We start from the raw sequence: 19052 nt of genomic DNA, 5'->3' as shown, positions 1-19052 counted from the left end.
GTTACAACGCTGTTGCTTGTAGAGCAAGACTCTAATGCGATGCGCCTAATTACTTTAGAAATGAATGCTTCACTATCTCGAGATATCTCAATAAACGCTTTCCTCGCGTCTTCGTTTAACGTTGATATTCAACGGTACAAAAGAAGAGAAACAACAACAAATTTTCACTCATTATTTGCAAAAAAATGATTTTAGAACTATTTGACGTCTAAGAAAAAACTATTAGCGATTATTTCTTATTGAAAATAAATTAAAAAGGTTTACGAATTATTTTGCTTTTATTAGTTTTTAAACAAAAATATATTCGTTTCCCTCACTGTGATGCAAAAGTTGCTCTGTAGGGGAGCAAAATATCTTGCTTAGTGCTTTTTGTTTTTCAATGTTGCATCGTGAGCTTCGCAAAATTATCGTTATCTTTCTCATATCATGCGCGCCTCGCCTCATTCTTTACACTGTCTTTAAATTTAAGAGCGCCGCTGCGGCCGTTACGTATATACGCAATCATACGTTCGCATAAAACATGAGATGTCGTTTGTCCGGAACACGATCGTGCGCCTCGGTAGAGTCTGACGCGTATAATGCCGACTTACCGATATACAGTTATACGAGGTATTATACGAGAAGGAGAGAGAGAAAAAGAAAGAGAGAAAGAGAGAGTTTGGGAAAAATCACCTGACGTGTAAGATATTAATTAAACGACATAACGGCACGAATTACAACGAACTCTGATACGCCTTTCTCTCTCTTCGACAAATGTGACTCCTAAAATCACGTAAGTCGAATATTACATCAGTCTTAGTGGCGCTGGGCAAGGAACCGGTCGACTTTTATTGTCGTTAAATAACGAACGTGATGCAACGCGTTCTTCAGCATATATTCATCGCAGTTTTGTGTTATTATATATTTTCCCGTGTACAAAATTTATTATAATATATTATATTATAATAAATAAAGATTAAAAGAAATTGGCGGAAGAGTATTCTCGCATTGCTGTAATCGTTTCGCTATTGAATGTAAATTACTTAATTTCTCTTGCACGCGGTGAGAATTGAATATCGTTTGAACGCGAGTGTGTCATAAATTACGTCGATGATTTGCAACAGAAACGTTTAAGATAATTTCGACGTTTTTTCTTTTATCGTGTTGCCACACCATTGATTCGCTATTGGCGCGTCGCGATTGGATTCGTTTGACTTTTATGTATCCACGTATATCTCGTGTTACTCGTTACCGCGCGGCTGAAGCACTCATTAAAACGCGTCTTATTACCGAGCATTACCCCGCCAAGAGGGTAACGATCGCTGGCGCTCGCCTATACACAAACGGCCTGAGCTATGTGAGAAATGCGCGCTTTTCTCTCGCGTGTCAGAGATTGCGCTTTCGTGTGGCTTGCTCTTTTCATTTCGAGTGTAGCTTCCATGTATCGCCGCGAATCGTTCATTTCGAGGAACGTTAATGGCACTGCCGAAGCACAATCGATGCAACATTATCGCGCGTCAGTTTCACGTATTCTCCTGCAATTCACGCCAATATTTATCGCAGAGCTCAAACGAAACATATTTATTCATTTATTTATCTTACGCGCAATGTTGAAGTTGGATGCAAATATGAGGAAGTGTACGGCTGAGAATAAGCGCTTCCTGCTTCTTGTCAAGCTAAATCATTGCATGAGATTGCGTATGTGTCGCGTAATGTCAATTAGCTAACACCGGCGACAGGTGTCATTGCGGTGTAATTATCGTTTCTAAGGCATGCTGGGAGTAGAAGGAAGTACGTAAATGCGCGTCTGAAAAAAACTCCCATCGAACTGCGGATATCGTTAATTTTTTTGTTCCCTTCTCTCGAAGCACCTGCTCTATTCTGGAGCGCGTGTTTCGGCCGCGCTCTTCGCTTCGTGAGTTAATTTCGTGGCTGAGAATACGAGCGTGCTCTTTACGCTCGCTGGTCATCCCGGCTAAGTAGAGAAATTATAACCGATGTCAAAATTAATCGCCTCGCCCTGCATCGATGCGCGTTGTATGCGCTTAGTCGCTCGCGATTGCGACACGCCCAGGTCCATAAGAGCGACCAGGAAACGTACGCGCGCGCCGCCTGCATGCACGCATACTCACACGTATCGCGCAGGCACACACACACACACACACACACACAACACACGTGCACGCATATATCGCGGTACTTACCTATCATATATAACGTATTTATGTAGCCACATAGTACGTATGTATCGCTTGAGCAACGGAGAGTCTGCACTTCGCTTTCCTCGCATCGCGCGCCGTCCGCTGTATCGCATATTGGACATCGCCGGCATTCCATCACATAACGTATGAATATGCGTATTCGTGTACGTGCCGCTATAAGGAGCGACGCTTGTGACATTTTAATAATCGGCCGCGACGCGTTCCATTGACCCGCGACACGCCCAACCGGACGAAAATGTGATCGAATATTGATGGACCGGCGACATGATATATCGGACGAAAGATGAATTTTTTATCAGTGAGAACGATTCTAGCCATGTCTTATATCCTCCAGCTATATGTTTTATGTAACTTTTTAGCTCAATAACCGTTGTTCATAATTAATGATGAATGTGCAATTTATTTTGCTTGCTATAAATTAAAATTTTTTGTTTTACATTTCCTTGTAAACTGAAAGTTTTAGGAATACGTGTGAGAGTGAATAATCAGTGTCTTGCAGACGTCATAATTATTATTAAACGTCTTCTGCAAGCTCTTCTTGAGCTGCACTGGTCAATATATTGCACGCGGGGCGGGCAATAAAACTCTTCAATGTTAAAAACTCTAAAAGTCGATCAAAATTACGCGGCATCGCAATCGCGTGTGTTTTTCATTTAAATTTCTACGGAGTACATCGTAATATCTGACGAGAATATTCCGATTGTACGTAATACCGCCATGTCAGAAGAAATGAAGCGATGAAAGAAGTAGCGTGTAAACACGCGAGAGTTTACTCTGAACATTTTTACATTTAACGAGCAGCGGTTCGATTGCATCGAACGGAAATGCCTTCCACCGGAGCGAATGATTAGTGATATTACTGTGATATGCGATCGCGTATCCTGCATATAGCGACAGTGTGCGTTATGTAAGAGGCGATCGCGAGTCCGGATGTCGGCTGATGATCAATCCGCGACGTGATCATGTGCGTTCTACCCATTGCTGAACTCTTATTTTCATTATCATGGCTGGCCTCAAGTCGCAACTGCACGGCTCATCAACGACTACGCGCAAAAGAATGCAAGATTTATGGTATAATATCGGGAGGTATTGATTACACGCATTAGCGTGATGGAGAGAAAGCTAGTTACGCGGCATTATAATTCCGGCTCTCAGATTTTTACGGCGTGCATAGGAGCGCTTTAGAAAGGCGACTGGCTTTTGTGTATCGAGCCGCACGCATGATTTATAAGATTCGATAATACACGATGTTTTATTTCGAGTTCCCTCGAGCGATCATGTTGAACATGTAGACGATATAAAAATGGAGAAATGTCAACACTTGATTACAATTGGATTGTAAGAACATTTTCACATATTGACAAGAATTTGGTGGAAGAATACGAGAAAACACAGTTTGAAACTATGAAAGATCTGTCGAACGTTACGTGAAGCAAAGTCGTGAGATGCAACGAAATAATAAAGAGAGGACGGGAGAGAGGAGTTGCGATAGTCGCTCAGCCGTCGACGCGACACGCAACACGCGCGGATACAATGTATGAAATCAATTTCCTCGGATTCCGATGAGGCGTTGGTGCGCCGCGCCGTGGCCGCGAGCACCGGATGTTGCGTTACGAGCGGGCCATAAGAGAAGCAATTACGGACGTCTGTTACCGCGGTACGCTCGCGATTGTTTATGATCCAGATCCAGATCTAGATCTATCTATATTTATACGTGGGGCTCCTCATATACGCTTCACGCGCTAAGCGCGCCGCTCATTGCCGTTGCAATCGGAGATTCTCATGCTCGATTCTCGTGGGCGCGCAATTCTCGAGAGAAACGCCAGCGCGAAATATAACTTTGCTTTCGCAAAAATGGAGAATATTATCAAACAAATCTTAATAATGTAAATAAATCCATGATATCGGCGATAATTTTGGATTTTAGGCAGAAATAATGTAATTGCGCGTTGAAAAAAGTTTCTGACCGATATTCAGTGTCGAATAAAATTGATGAATGAATGATGAGGAGTTTTGCATAATTGCAACTAATTTCTTAGGTGTCAAATGGCATTTCTATTTACTGTAGCAGGAAGCGTTCAGATGGAATTAGGGCTTAACGCGTCCGTAAATGGCGATGCGAACACTTTGTCGACATTGCAGGACGATTTGTTGGCTTGGGAAGTCTTTCAACTATCACAATTACTTGATTCAGCATCATCGTGTCGATCCCGGTGCGCCGCGCGATAATTCACGTAAGATCCTCTTCACGACGACCTTCGCCATTCCGCACGATCGAATCGAATCTCTCGAGGGACCTTCGATCTCTACGCTCTCTCTCTCTCCCTCTCTCTCTCTCTCTCTCTCTCTCTCTCTCTCTCTTTGAGATCGATTCCTCAATCCCGTTACTCTTCTCGTACGCTCAAGGGGAAGTCATCCTCGTGGAATGTATGGGGCGAGCGAGCGAGCGCGCGCGCGCGCGCGCACTGGCGGTGACATTATGTATGCGGCGCGTTGTACATGTGTGCTTGCAGGCAAGTGTGTGCAAGTCGCGTGCACTACGCTCCACCTTGGATATAATCTCAAAGGTTAACGATGTTCCACGCTTTGAACGGACCTCTCCCCGGAGATGGTGACCGGTCAGTCTTTCCGCGATGATCGACCTCTTTTGATCATCGGCCGTCGATCTCGAAGAAGACGGATCGATAAACGAGACTGACGAGAAACAATATTCAAACTTCTATGAAGAATCGAATTAGAACTTAAAATTTAAGACTTGATTCACTTTAAAACTGAACGCCTCAATTATCAATAAAATTTTTTTATAATTTTTAAAGATATTTGCCATAATTATAAAAATTAAACTATTGTACATTGGGAGTAATTAATAATTCTAAATAATATATAATTATTGTAATTATTTTCTTAAATATACTAAGCATCTGGAATTTTATAATTATTGAATTACACGATGCAAAATATTACGTGATTGCCATTGTAACAAACAATTCCTTACAATATTCTACCTTCAAATAAGAAAATGACACTTTCTCTTATAATGAATTTATTTTATTATGATGAATATATTATGTATCACATGAACATTTCTCAAACAAATACAATTTTAAAATTTTAATTTATATATTTCACCGACGATTAATGTATTACATTTCGCAAACTTTTACAGAAGTTACACTGATAAATTCACATTATATAAACAGAAAAAATAACAAATATACATTAAAATATTAAAAAAAGATATATTAAAATTAAGTATTTCAAATTAAATTCTTGCACAAATTGTCGATATTTTTGTTCTTCACAGAAAAGTCAGTAAATTATTATTTTATTAAATCATTTCCAGTTACCAATAATTATACATCACAGCCATATATACTTTCCTTGTATCTATCTTTTAGTAAATTTAAATCGTCAAAATTCAGATTATGATGAAATTATGATGTTGTTCATTACCATTATTTCCATTGTGAATTTTTGGATAAATCTACATACACATTTATAATATTCACATGAAAAATTCAAAAGAAAATTTAATTATACATAACAAAATATTAACGATATTATTGATAAAACTTACTTCCATTTTTTAGTTAGCTCATCCAATGATGTTTATCTTTAATATGGTCATTGAAATGAATTCTAATAGGAACAGATATGCTTTTGTGACAATTATTATACTCCATTTCCAAATTATCCCTTTTGGTACAATTTCTCCACAGCCAACTGTGAAATGTATATTTTTAAAATTGTTTCTTAGAATGTGAGCGTACGTGATCTTCTAAACTTTCTGATAAAAATAAAACATTTACAATAATGCATTTTGAAGCCAATCAGTTTAAATACTCAAAATATATTCTTGATAATCCATGTAAACTTCGTTATCTTTGTTTAAAATTAAAAAACTTGTCAAGCATTCTTTTTATATGTAATGTCCAAAGTTAGACATTTCGATAATAATACTTAACGATCTTTTGGTGACATAGACATTTTATCCATTTTATGTGATCTAACGATTTCTGACGAATCATCCGTGTGGTGTGTTTCTTGCGTGTTTTTCCTTTTACCCAAATTTGTCATTTTTATGTGATGATCTAGATGAGTTTCAGAAAGAGATAAATTGTTGTGACAAATATTACATTCCACCACAAAATCATCTCTTTTTGTACAATATTTCCATAGCCAACTATGAAATGTATGTTTTTCTAATTGTTCCTTAGAATGCGAGCGTATGTGATCTTCTAAGCTTTCAGATAAAAATAAAACGCTTTCATTACAAATAATACAATTCAAAGCCAATGAGTTGAAATATTTGAAATATATTCTTGACGGTCCGTGTAAACTTCGAAATTTTTCTTCCAGATTAAAAACTTTTTTATGCATTTCTTTAATATGTAGATTCAGATGTAGACGGAACATTTGTTTCACAGATAATACATTGTGAATATAATTTATTTTGATACTTGAAATACATTCATGGCCATTTTATTAGTTTTTTCTGTTCTTCGTATTTCCAAATTTTTATGTGATTTCTTGATATATGTTTTTCAAAATGTGAAAGGCTTTCATAAATATATATATTTTCGCAAAACTTGCACTGTGCTTTAAAATCCGACAGTTTTGTATAATATTTCCACACATGCTTTTTAGTTACACTACTTTGAGACATCGTGACTGTTTGAAGTGACTGGACGAGTGTAACTAAATTCGATATCAGAAGCTTCGTGTCGAAAAGTATAAAAGAGGACACAAGAAGACGTACAGTTTTTCACTTGAATGTAAATATTGATACGTCGACCAAACCTAGCTAACAAATATGAAACACGCCGTGACATTTCATGCCGAGTATTTGTAAAATCTACTAATATTTCAGCGAAAAAGATGTCACAGCGTATCTTTTACACGAATATACGGTTGTGTAAGAAACATTGTACAAATAATATTGTATCTATATGTATCAAATAAGCCTATTTTGAAGTTATGGTTATATTAAACAGATACACATTATTTTTTGAAATTATATGTGCGCTAAATGAAATTCATATACTGCAGAAATAAATTGACATGATTGACTGATTGCATAAAAAAAATTATTATGTGTATGCATTTATCTACCTGATGTATTTTCAGATATTGCATTAACATCGTCGATTCTTTTTTTGCAAGATGCTTAGAATTATTGATTTGAATTTCTTATTGCATGTCTATTTTTATTTGTCCATCAACAACATTTATAATGCTTTAGATTTGATCTTGAATTTTCATATTAAAATAAAGAATATTTTAATATTTTTTACGTTTGAATATTTTTATTAAAGCACATTTCGACAATTATTCGTTTGCGTACCAAAATTATTTGAGCGTTTCTTAATAATATAAGATATATGAAGTGAATGTGCAAGAGTTTTGATGGATTTCGTGATATACAGGGTGATTCAAAATAACCTGATGTCCTTGCAATGCCATATTCTTGAACGAATTCTGAGACGATTTTTCCTTTTACAAAATTTTGTCCGAAGCTTAGTTTTCGAGTTATAATTGAAAATAGATAGCAACTTACGAGTTCGGTACAACGGGCAGGCAGGGACGCGCAACGTATAATGAGACTGTCAAGTGTTTACTATCGTCTCATGACACATTACACCGTCCCTGTCTGTCCGTTGTATTGGACTCGTAAGTAGCAAACTATTTTCAATTATAATTCGAAAACTAAGCTTCGGACAAAATTTTGTAAAAGGAAAAATCGTCTCAGAATTCGCTCAAGAATATGGCATTGCAAGGACATCAGGTTATTTTGAATCACCCTGTATAAATGTATTAAGTAATTTCATTAAACTAGACATACCAAACGCGCACTACGCGAGCCATTTATTTTTTTAGAATTACAAGGAAGTGTATATTATATCTATATCTTTAATAAAAATATTATTATAATATTACCATTAATTACATATCATTATTATTGTCGCAATTTACAGTGCTATATACACCGTTATTTAACACAAATCCTGTTATTCATCTGTGATTAGTTAAACTTGTGATTAGGTTATTACATAAATATGTAATGTAAAATAACTTGAAAATAAATAATTAGATCGCACTTTCAGTGAGCATTTATATTAAATAAATAGAGATATGTCTTTGACAGAATCCAAAAAGTATTTAAATCAAGAATTTGGAAATGTATTAAGATACAAACAAGACACTTTGAATAATTTCTATAAAAAATAAAAAAAATACTAACCGCAAATCGAATAAATTATGTGCAATAATTAATGTTTAAACAAAAGAATATACGTCGTTTGGTTTCTATGTTAAATATTTGGTTTCTCTTTTAAATATGCTATTAACGTAATCAACAGGTATACTACGTAATATAATTTATATTTTGAAAATAATTACTGCAAGCATTCAATTTTTTATTCATTTTTAAAGCAAATACTTAATAAAACAATTATAATATTATATAATTGGTGCACTCAGTTTTAAAGTAAATCAAATTTAATATTCATATTATTGAGACAAATTGATTTAAAGTTAACTTGTTCTGAAAGTTTTCTGATTGCCATCAAAGGATTTCTTATTCAGCACTGTTACAAGAAGTCGAATTTAAATTTTGGCTATGACCTCAGAACTTCAGCTGTATTAATTAAGACAAGAAACGAATTAGAACTTAAAATTTAAGACTTGATCCACTTTAAAACTGAACGCCTCAATTATCAGTAATTTTATAATTATGAGTATTTTTTATAATTTTTAAGGATATTTGCCATAATTATAAAAATTAATCTACATTGGGAGTAATTAATAATTCTAAATAATAATTATTCTTTTAAATATATTAAGCATCTCGAATTTTATAATTATTGTATTATACAATGATGCAAAATATCACGAAATTGGCGCTGTAACAAACAATTCCTTACAATATTCTACTTTCAAATAAAAAAATGCTACTCTCTCTTATAATGAATGTATTTTTATTATAATGAATGCATTATGTATCACATGAACATTTCTCAAATAAATACAATTTTACAATTTCAATTCATTTATATTTTTCACCGGCAATTAATATAAGTATTACATTTCGGAGACTTTTACAGAAATTATAGTAATAAATTCTCATTATATAAAGAGAAAAAATTACAAATGTACATAAAAAGATTTTAAAAAATGTATTAAAAATTAAATATTTGAAATTAAATTTTTGTATGAATTGTCGGTATTTTTGCTCTTTACAGGAAAGTCGATTATTATTTCATTAAATCATTTTAAATTATAAAGTTATGAACACAGTTTATCAATTTAAAACATAATACATAATAATATTTATAATTATAGTTATTAATTACAGTTATTAATATATTTACATATTTAAAAAAAATTTAATACATTAAAAAATTATAACTTGTTCTTTTATAAAATATGGATTTATATACATAATTATATTTATTACTTTATAATCATAAAACGAATAATTATATGTCAGAATCATATATATTTTTCTTGTATCTATCTTTTATTAAATTTAAATTGTCAAAATTAAAACTACCATTGTTGCTGGTTATGATACAACTTGATCGCCGTTACCATAATTTCCATTGTCAATTTCTGGATATATCTACATAAACATTTATAATATTTACATGAAAAATTTAAAAGAAAATTTAATTATACATAACAAAATATTAACGATATTATTGATAAAACTTACTTCCATTTTTTAGTTATCTCATCCAATGATGTATATCTTTAATATGGTCATTGAAATGAGTTCTAATAAGATATGCTTTTGTGACAATTATTATACTTTATTCCAAAATCCTGTTTGGTACAATATCTCCATAGCCAACAGTGAAATGTATATTTTTTAAATTGTTTCTTAGAATGTAAGCGTACGTGATCTTCTAAACTTTCAAATAGAAATAAAACATTTACAATAATGCATTTTGAAACCAATCAGTTTAAATATTTAAAATATATTCTTGATGATCCATGTAAATTTTGTTATCTTTGTTTGAAATTAAAAAACTTGTCAAGCATTCTTTTTATATGCAATGTCCAAAGTTAGACATTTCGATAATAATACATAACAATCTTTTGGTGACTTAGACATTCTATCCGTTTTAAGTGATGATACGATTTTTGGCGAATCATCCGTGTGGTGTCTTTCTTGTGTGTCTTTCGATTTATCCAAATCTGTTATTTTATGTGACGATCCAGATGTTTCAGAAAGAGAGAAATTGTTGTGACAAATATTACATTCCACCACAAAATCATCTCTTTTTGTACAATATTTCCATAGCCAACTATGATATGTATGTTTTTCTAATTGTTCCTTAGAATGCGAGCGTATGTGATCTTCTAAGCTTTCAGATAAAAATAAAACGCTTTCATTACAAATAATACAATTCAAAGCCAATGAGTTGAAATATTTAAAATATATTCTTGACGATCCGTGTAAACTTCGGAATTTTTCTTCTAGGTTAAAAATTTTTTTATGCATTTCTTTGATATGTATGCAAAAGTTGGACATATTGATGTAACAATCTTTTGGTGACATAGACATTGTGTCCGTTTCAAGTGATAAAACACATCCTGACGAACCAGCTGTGTCATGTGTTTCTTGTATATTTTTCAATTCATCCGAATGTGTCGTTTTTATATGAACAGTCAGATGAGACTCAATAGAAAGAGATACATTGGTGTGACAAATATTACACTCCACCACAAAATCATCTCTTTTTATGCAATATTTCCACAACCAGTTGCGAAATATATGATTCTTCCGTTGTTCTTCAGAATGCGAGTTTAAATGATTTTCCACAGATTCAGATGTAGATAGAACATTTGAATTACAGATAATACATTGACAATATAATTTATTTTGATACCTGAAATACATCCATGGCGATTTTATTAGATTTTTCTCTTTTTCACATTTCCAAATTTTTGGGTGATGTTTTGATATATGTACGTTAAAAGGTGCAAAGTTTAAATAATTATACTTATTTTTGCAAAACATGCACTGCGCTTCAAAATCTGACAGTTTTATGTAATATTTCCACACATGCTTTTTAGTTGCAATACTTAGAGGCATTGTGTCCGTTTCAAGTGATAAAACACGTTCTGACGATCCAGCTGTGTCATGTGTTTCTTGTATATTTTTCAATTTTTCCGAATGTGTTATTTTTATATGATCATTCAGAAAAGAGTTAACAGAAATAGATACGTTGGTGTGACAAATATTACACTCCACCACAAAATCATCTCTTTTTATGCAATATTTCCACGACCAGTTGCGAAGTATATGATTCTTCCGTTGTTCTTCAGAATGCGAGTTTAAATGATTTTCTACAGATTTAAATGTAGACAGAACATTTGTGTCACAGATAATACATTGTGAATAAAATTTATTTTGATACCTGAAATACATCCATGGCGATTTTATTAGATTTTTCTCTTTTTCACATTTCCAAATTTTTGGGTGATGTTTTGATATATGTACGTTGAAAGTTGCAAATTGTAAATAATTATACTTATTTTTGCAAAACATGCACTGCGCTTTAACATCTGACAGTTTTATATAATATTTCCACACATGCTTTTTAGTTACAATAGTTTGGGACAATGTGTCGGTTTGAAGTGATGAGATGCGTTCTGACAAACCAACTGTGTCGCGTGTTTCTTTTAATTTGTCCGAATGTTTTATTTTTATGTGACGATTCAGGATGGATTCAATTTTAACAGATAAGTTGTTGTGACAATAATTACACTCCGCCACAAAATCATCTTTTTTTGTGAAATATTTCAACGGCCATCTGTCAAGTACATGATTCTTCCGTTGTTCTTCAGAATGCAAGTTTAAATGATTTTCTACAGATTCAGATGTAGACAGAACATTTGCTTCACAGATAATACATTGTGAATATAATTTATTTTGATACTTGAAATACATCCATGGCCATTTTATTAGTTTTTTCTGTTCTTCGTATTTCCAAATTTTTATGTGATGTCTTGATATATGTTCTTTAAAATTTGAACTATGTACATATATATATATTTTTTCGCAAAACTTGCACTGTGCTTTGAAATCCGGCAGTTTTATATAATATTTCCACACATGCTTTCTAGTTGCAATACTTTGGGACATTGTGTCCGTTTGAAGTGACTGGACGAGAGTAACTAAATTCGATATAAGAAGCTTTCTGTCGAGAAGTATAAAGGAGGACACGAGAAGACGCATAGTTTTCCATTTGAATGTAAATATTGATACGTCGATCAAACCTTGCTAACAAATATGAAACACGCCGTGACATTTCATGCCGAGTATTTGTAAGACCTACTAATATTTCAGCGAAAAAGATGTTACAGCATACCTTTCACGAATATACGGTTATGTAAGAAACATTGTACAAATAATATTGTAACTATATGTATCAAATAAACCTATTTTGAAGTTATGGTTATATCAAAAAGATACACATTATTTTTCGAAATTATATGTGCGCTAAATGAAATTCATATACTGCAGAAATAAATTGACATGATTGACTAATTGCATAAAAAAATATTATGTGTATGCATTTATCTACCTGATGTATTTTTAGATATGGCATTAACATCGTCGATTTTTTTTTTGCGAGATGCTTAGAATTATTGATTTGAATTTCTTATTGCATGTCTATTTTTATTTGTCCATCAACAACATTTATAATGCTTTAGATTCGATCTTGAATTTTCATATTAAAATAAAGAATATTTTAATATTTTTTACGTATGAATATTTTTATTGAAGCACACTTTGACAATTATTTGTTTACGTACAAAAGTAATATCAGCGTTTCTTAATAATATAGGATATATTGAATGAATGTGCAAGAGTTTTGTTGGATTTCGTGATATAGAAATGTATTAAGTAATTTTATTAAACTAGACATACCAAGCACGCACTACGCTAGCCATTTTTTTGTTAGAATTACAAAAAAGTATATATTATATCTATATCTTTAACAAAAATAATATCATAATATCACTATTAATCATATATTATTACTATTGTCGCAATTTACAGTGCTATATACACCGTTATTTAACACAAATCCTGTTATTCATCTGTGATTAGTTATACTTGTGATTAGGTTATTACATAAATATGTAATGTAAAATAATTTGAAAAAAAAAATAATTAGATCGCACTTTCAGTGAGCGTTTATATTAAATAAATAGAGTTGTGTCTTTGACAAATTTCAAAAAAAATTTAAGTCAAGAATTTGGAAATGTATTAAGATACAAACAAGAACTTTGAATAATTTCTATAAAAAATGAAAAAATACTAATCGCAAATCGAATAAATCATGTGCAATAATTAATGTTTAAACAAAACAGTCTACATCGTTTGTTTTTTTTTTTTAAATATTTGGTTTCTTTTTTAAATATGCTATTAACGTAATCAACAGGTATACTACGTAATATAATTTATATTTTGAAAATAATTACTGCAAGCATTCAAATTTTTATTTATTTTTAAAACAAATACTTAATAAAACAAATATAATATTATATAATTGGGGCACTCAGTTTTAAAGTAAATCAAATTCAATATTCATATCATTGAGATAAATTTATTTAAAATTAATTTGTTCTGATTAGTTTTCTGATGGCCATTAAAGGATTTCTCATTCAGCACTGTTACAAGAAGTCGAATTTAAATTTTGGCTATGACCTCAGAACTTCAGCTGTATTAATTAAGACAAGAATCGAATCAGAACTAAAAATTTAGACTTGATCCACTTTAAAATTGAATGCCTCAATTATTAGTAAAATTTTTTATAATTTTTAAAGATATTTGCCATAATTATAAAAATTAATTTACATTGGGAATAATTAATAATTTTAAATATCAATTATTGTAATTATTTTTTTAAATATGCTAAGCATCTTGATTTTTATAATTATTGAATTACACAATGATGCAAAATATCACGAAATTGGCGCTGTAACAAACAATTCCTTACAATATTCTATCTTCAAATAAGAAAATGCCACTCTCTCTTATAATGAATTTATTCTTATTATAATGAATGCATTATTTATCACATGAACATTTCTCAAATAAATACAATTTCACAATTTCAATTCATTTATATTTTTCACAGACAATTATTGTAAGTATTACATTTCGGAGACTTTTACAGAAATTATAGTAATAAATTCACATTATATAAAGAAAAAAAATTACAAATATACATAAAAAAATTTTTAAAAATGTATTAAAAATTAAATATTTGAAATTAAATTCTTGTATAAATTGTCGGTATTTTTGTTCTTTATAAGAAAGTCGATGATTATTTCATTAAATCATTTCAAATTATAAAGTTATGAACACAGTTTATCAATTTAAAACATAATACATAATAATATTTATAATTATAGTTATTAATTATAGTCATTAATTACAGTTACTAATATATTTACATATTTAAAAAAAATTTAATACATTAAAAAAATATAACTTGTTTTATAAAATATGGATTTATATACATAATTATATTTATTATTTTATAATCATAAAAGGAATAATTATATGTCAGAATCATATACATATATTTTTCTTGTATCTATCTTTTATTAAATTTAAATCGTCAAAATTAAAACTACCATTATTGCTGGTTATGATACAACTTGATCGCCGTTACCATCATTTCCATTGTCAATTTCTGAATATATCTACATAAACATTTATAATATTTACATGAAAAATTCACAAGAAGATTTAATTATACATAACAATATTAACGATATTATTAATGAAACTTACTTCCATTTTTTATTCGGATTAGTTAGTTCGTCCAATGATATTTGTCTATATTATGGTCATTGAAATGAGTTCTAATAGGAACAGATATGCTTTTGTGACAATTATTATACTCCATTTCCAAATCATTCCTTTTGGTACAATTTCTCCACAGCCAACTGTGAAATGTATATTTTTAAAATTGTTTCTTAGAATGTGAGCGTACGTGATCTTCTAAACTTTCTGATAAAAATAAAACATTTACAATAATGCATTTTGAAGCCAATCAGTTTAAATACTCAGAATATATTCTTGATAATCCATGTAAACTTCGTTATCTTTGTTTAAAATTAAAAAACTTGTCAAGCATTTTTTTTATATGTAATGTCCAAAGTTAGACATTTCGATAATAATACTTAACGATCTTTTGGTGACATAGACATTCTATCTGTTTTAAGTGATCTAACGATTTCTGACAAATCATCCGTGTGGTCTGTTTCTTGCGTGTTCTTTCAATTACCCAAATCTGTCATTTTTATGTGACAATCTAGACGCGTTTCAGAAAGAGATAAATTGTTGCGACAAATATGACATTCTACCACAAAATCATCTCTTTTTGTACAATATTTCCATAGCCAACTATGAAATGTATGTTTTTCTAATTGTTCCTTAGAATGCGAGCGTATGTGATCTTCTAAGGTTTCAGATAAAAATAAAACGCTTTCATTACAAATAATACAATTCAAAGCCAATGAGTTGAAATATTTGAAATATATTCTTGACGATCCGTGTAAGCTTCGGAATTTTTCTTCCAAATTAAAAATTTTTTTATGCATTTCTTTGATATGTATCCAAAAGTTGGATGTATCGATATAACAATCTTTTGGTGACATAAACATTGTGTCCATTTTTTCAAGTAATAAAACGCGTTCTGACGAACCAGCTGTGTCGTGTGTTTCTTGTATATTTTCTAATTTGTCCGAATGTATCATTTTTATGTGACGAATCAGGCTAGAACAAACAGAAACAGATATGTTGTTGTGACAAATATTACACTCCACCACAGAATCATCTCTTTTTGTGAAATATTTCCATGACCAATCGCGAAGTATATGATTCTTCCGTTGTTCTTCAGAATGCGAGTTTAAATGATTTTCCACAGATTCAGATGTAGATAGAACATTTGCATCACAGATAATACATTGACAATATAATTTATTTTGATACCTGAAATACATCCATGGCCATTTTACTAGTTTCTTCTCTTTTTCGTATTTCCAAATTCTTGTGTGATGTTTTGATATATGTGTATGACAATTTGAAGAGTTTAAATAATTATATTTCTTTTCACAAAACTTGCACTGCGCTTTAAAATCGGGCAGTTTTATGTAATATTTCCACACATGCTTTTTATTTGCAATACTTAGAGGCATTCTGTCTGTTTCAAGTGATAAAACACGTTCTGACGAATCAGCTGTGTCGCGTGTTTTTTGTATATTTTTTAATTCATCCGAATGTGTCGTTTTTATATGAGCAGTCAGATGAGACTTAATAGAAAGAGATACGTTGTTGTGACAAATATTACACTCCACCACAAAATCACCTCTTTTTGTGAAATATTTGCATGACCAATCGCGAAGTATATGATTCTTTCGTTGTTCTTCAGAATGCGAGTTTAAATGATTTTCCACAGATTCAGATGTAGATAGAACATTTGCATCACAGATAATACATTGTGAATACAATTTATTTTGATACTTGAAATAGATCCATGGCAATTTTATTAGTTTTTTCTCTTTTTCGTATTTCCAAATTCTTGTGTGATGTTTTGATATATGTGTATGACAATTTGAAGAGGTTAAATAATTATATTTCTTTTCACAAAACTTGCACTGCGCTTTAAAATCGGACAGTTTTATGTAATATTTCCACACATGCTTTTTAGTTGCAATACTTAGAGGCATTCTGTCCGTTTCAAGTGATAAAACACGTTCTGACGATCCAGGTGTGTCGTGTGTTTCTTGTATATTTTTTAATTCATCCGAATGTGTCGTTTTTATATGAACAGTAAGATGAGTCCCAATAGAAAGAGATACGTTGTTGTAACAAATATTACACTCCACCACAAAATCATCTCTTTTTGTGAAATATTTCCATGACCATCCCCGAAGTATATGATTCTTCCGTTGTTTTTTAGAATGCGAGTTTAAATGATTTTCTACAGATTCAGATATAGATAGAACATTTGCATCACAGATAATACAATGTGAATATAATTTATTTTGATATCTGAAATACATCCATGGCCATTTTATTAGTTTTTTCTCTTCTTCGTATTTCCAAATTTTTGTGTGATTTCTTGATATATGTTTTTCAAAATGTGAAAGGCTTTCATAAATATATATATTTTCGCAAAACTTGCACTGTGCTTTAAAATCCGACCGTTTTGTATAATATTTCCACACATGCTTTTTAGTTACACTACTTTGAGACATTGTGTCCGTTTGAAGTGACTGGACGAGAGTAACTAAATTCGATATAAGAAGCTTTCTGTCGAGAAGTATAAAGGAGGACACGAGAAGACGCATAGTTTTCCATTTGAATGTAAATATTGATTTGGCCATCGGCCAAACCTTGCTAACAGTTATCAAAGTACGTGATGACATTTCATGTCGAGTATATGTAATAAAAGCAAATCAATCTCGGATTTTGTTCGGATCGTTATATCCTTTGACAAATTTCGAGAGAAGAAACAATTTTCCACTATTTATCTAATTACGGTCATTTAAGTATTCCGAGCGCTGATATTTCGATGGTGCTTTTCACACGAGCGTGTAATTTTTAGTCGCGAAATTTTGTCGTAATTCCGGCGCGATTGCACTGTTGTTATTAGCGAACGTTATTAACTTACGTTATTAACTTAAGGAAAGTGACGGAATTATCCCCTTCCAATTATGTTAGACACCTACGGCATCGCTCGAGCCGTACATTAATCTTTCCGCTGCGGAGATAAGCGAATGTTCACGTGTCACTTTGAACGATTATCGTCATATTATTTGCGTCTCGAGTAAAGCTTCAAATGTAACATTAGCGCGACGCTCGTGATAGAATCGTCAGACGCGATAAATCAGCTTCGCGCGTATGCATATAGATCTCTATTTATTGTCTGAAATATAATCGTTAAGTGTCATAAACGTGCAGTATTTTCTTAAAGTATTAACAGTAATATTAACAAGATACGACAATCGAAGGACGCATAGATGAGAAGTGAAAACATTTAATTCGATATCAGCATGATCAGATATACATTTACACGAATATTTACCGGATAGAGCATTTGATTATCAAAAGATATTCGACGATCGATTCAGGCGTGTGAATGGGAATTCTGAATTTATATTAATTTTACATTAATCAGTTCGTTTAATATCTTCCTTGCGTTTCTCGAGAGTTCGGATACTCGATAACAAGCGTATTACCGTATTATCGATTTATCTCTGTACCTGTCCAGAAACATAATCGCGGATTGTAATATTAATGGATGTAAACGCGGATGTTGCAACGATGCGAACAGAAAGTCGTCCCGCGCGACTCAAGGACAGTGTTACGCGTTTCATTCAATTCACAGAGCGGAAGGAGTAACACTGACTCAACATTCCGCTTAAGAATGCTCTGAGCGATCGAGTTCACGCCCGTGGTCGCTAATCATACGTAACTAAACGCGCCGGAGGAAGAGCGGAGCGCGAAACTGCGATTTCGTGACGCAACGAGCCGTCGCATCGGCGAGAGGTTAATAGGAGAACCTATTTCCGTGTTCTTTTATTCCTCTCTTTAGCTCCCGCTCTTCCCTGTGCCCTCCTACCTCCTCGTTTTCGAATTAGTCGGAGGAGTACTTTAATCGACGGCGGCGGCGGCGGCGGCGGCGGCGGTTTAATGCCGACCTTCCGCGGCCTCTGCGCCGTCCAGTAATGAAAGCAGCCACCGCGCGGCCGGTCGACCGGCCACGATAATGGCCGCAATTTGTAACCGGGGCGAGGTCAATTAATAAAGACATC

At 32.3% G+C, this 19052-nt stretch overlaps 1 protein-coding gene and 2 long non-coding RNA genes across 7 annotated transcripts in view; 1 reads left to right on the top strand and 2 right to left on the bottom strand.

Annotated features, from left to right (window-relative positions):
- The window catches only part of osp (outspread), a 186836-nt gene that overhangs the window by 134642 nt on the left and 33142 nt on the right, over positions 1–19052 (top strand). The gene's annotated exons all lie outside the window — the stretch shown is intronic.
- LOC136998150 (uncharacterized) lies at positions 5212–7210 on the bottom strand. The gene is made up of 3 exons (XR_010888777.1): positions 6011–7210; positions 5779–5924; positions 5212–5685 (listed from the first exon to the last, which is right to left on the bottom strand). It is a non-coding gene; the product is annotated as an uncharacterized lncRNA (long non-coding RNA).
- On the bottom strand, positions 12989–18316 carry LOC105673914 (uncharacterized). Its single transcript, XR_001101035.2, has 3 exons — positions 15263–18316; positions 15022–15176; positions 12989–14930 (listed from the first exon to the last, which is right to left on the bottom strand). It is a non-coding gene; the product is annotated as an uncharacterized lncRNA (long non-coding RNA).

This window comes from Linepithema humile, chromosome 2 (genome assembly GCF_040581485.1).
Source record: "Linepithema humile isolate Giens D197 chromosome 2, Lhum_UNIL_v1.0, whole genome shotgun sequence".
In the NCBI taxonomy this organism is placed as follows: domain Eukaryota; kingdom Metazoa; phylum Arthropoda; class Insecta; order Hymenoptera; family Formicidae; genus Linepithema; species Linepithema humile.
The sequence above is the reverse complement of the archived record's forward strand: the minus strand, read 5'-3'. Positions and strand labels throughout refer to the sequence as shown.